The following is a 4663-nucleotide window of genomic DNA, read 5'->3' on the forward strand; positions in this document are numbered from 1 at the left end:
AAAAGCCACCCCCCGCCCCGCATCCCTGCCTCTCCTGAGCCTGTTTCTGCTCCATAAGATGGAACAAGGGGAGTGCCCAATTGCAGATGCCCACCTCCTCAGTGGGGGACACGTGGGTGAGGACAACGGGCAGCGAGTTGGGAAGATGGCCAAACCAGCCTGGATGGGGCGTGGGGGCAGGGGTGAACACGAGGCCCTCACGAACCTAGCCCTGGCCAGCCCCTCTCCTGCAGCAGAGTCACAGGTCCCCAGGTGGACGGGCAGACAGAGGGCCAGGGCCGCACAGCCATGGGTGGAGGAAGAGGCTGCCACCCAGCAGGACAGGGTTGGTGAAAGGTGCTCAGGGTTTGGGGGCGAGGGCAGCCCTGTCCAGTGCCATGGTCCGTGCAGATGCCCAGGGCGCATGGGGCAAGACCCTACAGGCAAGGCAGGTCCCCTCCTCGATGCCCACAGCAGCCTAGGAGCTGGCATGCCAGGCTCACCTGCAGCACGAGCAACTCACAGCAGCTGACAGAAGGGGTGGCCTGCTGCAAGTGCCATGGCAGCCAAGGGCCATGCAGCACCTGGGGACAGCCAATGTGCCCCACCCAGGGGCCTCAGGAGGGGCTGCCACTCAGCTCGCCCTTGAGACAGTGCACAACCAAGCACTGTGTGTGTGGGGGTGGTTTTCTACAGAACTTGGAGCCTGGAGGCATGGCTCAGGAGGGGCGAGTTCACACCCTCTGAGCCTGTCCTTGGTGGGCTCAGATGTCCCGCCAGTCCCTGCAGCCCCTCTCCACAGTCTGTTCAAGCCTGGAGAAGCCAGCGACATGGGCAGGATGTGTCTGAGTAGGTTGGCCAGCAGGTGCCCCGTGGGAGGTTGGAAGGAGGGAGAGGCAGGCCGTGTGCCTCCTGCCCCTTCCCCGCAGGGCTGCCCACTGCAGCCAGCTCATGGTGCTGCTGCACCTGCCCGGCTGCTCTGATATACCCTTCTAGAACACGACAGGCCCAGGAGGCATCAGCTCCAGCCTCAGGAGTGCACCCGGAGGACCCCTCCGGCTTCTGGTCTGAAGGAGCAGCTGGTTGCAGGGCAGCACCTCTGGTGCACAGAGAGGCGTGTCGAAGGCACAGCGGGGCTGGGCCAGCCTCTGCCCAGGAGTGTCAGCAGCCCAGAGCACGCCAGCCGTGGGAACGCCTGTCAGGGAGCCGGGAGGGCGGCCAGCAGGTGTTCTGTGATCCTGGCTTCCTGGTGTGCATCATGGCAGCGTGGCCACAAGATGTACACAAACTCAACACCGTGGTGATGTCTTCCTTCATAGTCCTGGCCCTACGGCCTCCCCGGAAAGGCCACCAAGAGAGGCCCACAGTGTGCCCAGCTGGGACTACCCTGCACCCCCTCCCTGGGCCTCTGCAGCAGGGGCCAGCCCCCACCCCGTTATGCCTTCCCACCAGCCTTCTTGGCTCCACACTCCAGCTAGGGGCACCCTGTGGCTTGTCCCCCGTCCCTCCCCGCCCCCCTCCACACACACTGAAGACACGCACCAGAGGAGGTGGGAGGCTTGGAGCTGGCTGTGGTGCTGAAAATGCGGAGCCAGCTCATACCAGGCGATGAGCTGCCCTGGCCACGTGCCCCAGCACACCCTGCCTCCTGCCGCCACCTCCTTGGCGGGCTCCCTGGGCTGCCCCACCCTCCCTGCCCCACAGGCTCCACCAGACCCTGCAAGGCAGACAGGGGCAGGTGAGCACTGATGACGAAGGGGTCATGAGAACCGCACTCCATCGGAGAAGCCCCAATCCCACAATAAGCACAGAGCGAAAGGGAGGTCCCGCCCTCCTGCCTGGCTCCTTTCTGCTCTCCTCTCTGAGCTCGGGGCTCTCTCCTGTGCCAGGGCACACGATGAGCCCCATGATGGAGACAGGAGAGACACACGGTGTCCACTGGGCAGCGCTTAATGAACTGGCAGGTTATCAAAAAGCAGAGGCACCACGTTGGCCACGGTGGTCCCAGCCCAGGATGCAGCCAGCTGCAGAGGCCTGCATCCGACTGCTGGAGGTGAGCATGCCAGACTACACCCTCCCCACTCTGCTCCCCGCAGGACTGGGAGCAACTCCCAGGGCTCGCTTCCCTGGCCCTGCTGACCTTTGTCCCCTCCACCCACACACCACAGGTACCAGTGCAGGCCCTCGTGGCATTCTCTCACTCAGGGGAGCCACCTGCCCGCTCCTCCCAGGACCTTGACCTTCAGCCCTCCACGCCCACACACCCCATAACCACGTCTGGCCCACTCCCCCATTCTTCCCACACTGCCCGGGGGCGTACACCACCTCTGCAAGGAGGCCTGCGTGCTGGTCTCTTTCCTGTCCATCGTACAGGGAGCTGCCCAGTCTTAGCTACCACTGGCAGGACTGTGGGTAAAAGTTTCTCCACAAGGCAGGCTTGGGGAACAAGAGGCCCTGCCCTGCTGAGCCCGCCCTGGGCAGTGGCCTTAGGCAGGGTGGACTCCACAGCTCTTGGTCAGCCCCACAAGGGTGGCCATGTGTGGTCAGGCTCAGATAGGGCAGTTTCCAGGGACACAGGTGTGGCAGGTGGCAGGTGGGAGGTGAGATGCCAGCTGGGGCCCTGGTGTGGGCTAAGCTCTGGAGGGAGGAAGGAGAGGGAAGCCCATGCTCGAAGGCCACAGCACGATGGGAGCCATGTGGGCCGAGACCAAGAGACACGCAAAGAGGTGAAAGCCTCGGGTGCCCTGCGGACCTGCGGAGTTCAAGCTCCTTGGGCCTTTTCTGGTAACACGCGGCTTCCTTTAGCTGACATTGCCTTGCAGCTCTGACATAAAGGCACAGCGTGTATTCATTCGCCAATGGCTTCCCACTAGCCTTGCAGGGACAGCCCAAAGAAGCACACGTGTGTAAAGGCCACCACTGTGCTGCTCAGATCTGGCTGTGCCTTACGAGGGATGTATGCCTTGTCTACACCCCACTCAGGACCAGAAATGGAGTCAGGGAGGTGAGTGAGGTTGGCCCCGAGTCTCCCCACAGACAGTAGGCCTTTCCCTCGGCCCTCTTTTCCTCCTGTGGCTGGCTCAGTCATGCGTCTCCACCAAAGGCTCTACCTAAATGGCAGCTCAGGGTCTGCCTCCAGAAAAGGGGCCTGTGGCCTGGTCAGGGCGACCAGCTGTCACTCACAGGGGGCAGGCTGCACTAGGGCACAGGGTGAACTTTTCATCTCTAAGTGAAGGTACCCAGAGGTTCAGCACTTTGTGACACTGTGGCCACACATGCAGCAGACAGTTCCGTCAGGTGCAGATGGGTTATCTTTCCAACGACCCGCTGGGACCAGCCCCGAGCCCCTCCCTGGGCCCCAGGAGAAGCCTGGGAACACTGTGGCAAGCGGGGCTGGCTTGGGGTGGACAGAGTTCACACTATCCTTCAGGGAGAGGCTCAGGAAGAGGTGCCCTGCAGCTGGGTAAGGAGAAACTGCTCATGCTTGGCAGAAGGAAAGGATGAACCACAGGAGACCCTGACACTGGGGCCCTACCCACACGCAGTGGCCAGGGTGGTGGCTGGCATCGGGCGACGTCCTGAGGCATGGGGGTGGGGGGCGGTGGGTGCCCGGCTGCAGGCAGGCCAGGCCAAAGCTCCCTGCTATGTTCTGGCTGCGGCTGTGCCGCCCAGGAGGGCACACGACTGTGCCACTCCCTGGGTTGCCAGGCTGACCTGGAGCCCGGAAGGTCTGGGGAAGCCGCTTGCCAGTAAGACGAGCCTTTTCCTGGCACTCCTCGCAGTCGGGCCTCCTTGGCTGACTAGCCACCTAGCCGCCGCACGTGGGCACCGGAGAGTGATATGGGAGTTACTGAGAACCTTTGCCTAAGAGTCTCCTCCCATTATTCATGTACTCTCAGTATTTTGTGTGAACCACATCAAGAACATTAAAGTTGTAAAACACCAAAAAAAAAAAAAAAAAAAAGAGGGAGAAAAGACTGGCCTTTTCCTGTGAGCCGCACCCAGACGCCCAGGGTCCATGGAGCCCCTCTGCACTGCAGCGGCAAGGAGGGCGAAGGTGGGAGGGCAGAGGTGAGAGGCAGCAGGACCCCGCCTGACGCACCCAAGGTCAGACAGGTCCTTGGGGCCACATCTCATCCAGCACAGCACCCAGAACATGCCCGTCTCCTCGGGAGGCCCTGCCCAGCAAATCTGAGTGCGTGGGATCCAGCTCAGTGAAACCACAGTCTCCCCTAAGGCCGTGCTTCCTGAGGCCCAGACCTCAGGGTGGGCCTGGGAGGCCCAGCCCTTCCCACCGTGCAGCAGTCCCCATCCTCGCTCAGGGAGCCCCCCACTGAAAGACAGACGTGGCTGCAGCCCGCCTTGTGTCAGCACAGCCCTGTAGCCCACTCGCCAGCACCCCTGCTCCTTCGCTCTGCTGCAGCACTGCGGGGCCTCCCAGGGAAGCCCCTGGCGGTGGGGGGCGGTCTATACCCGGTGGAGGACAGGATACAGGCCTGCCCAGCGCGGTCCCCCTTCCTTCCTGGGCCCTCTGGCTGCGGGAGCGAGCGCCCAGCGGGCTGAGCCCCGGGGCTCGGGCTCGGCGGGGAGGACCACAGGCCCTTCCCTCCCTGGGCGGGACTGGGCGCTGTCTCGCTGCGAGCCGCGCGCCGTCCCCGGCTCCCTCTGGCTGCAGGAGGGACCC

Source organism: Tupaia chinensis, unplaced genomic scaffold (genome assembly GCF_000334495.1).
Source record: "Tupaia chinensis unplaced genomic scaffold, TupChi_1.0 Scaffold144472_1, whole genome shotgun sequence".
Lineage (NCBI taxonomy): Eukaryota > Metazoa > Chordata > Mammalia > Scandentia > Tupaiidae > Tupaia > Tupaia belangeri.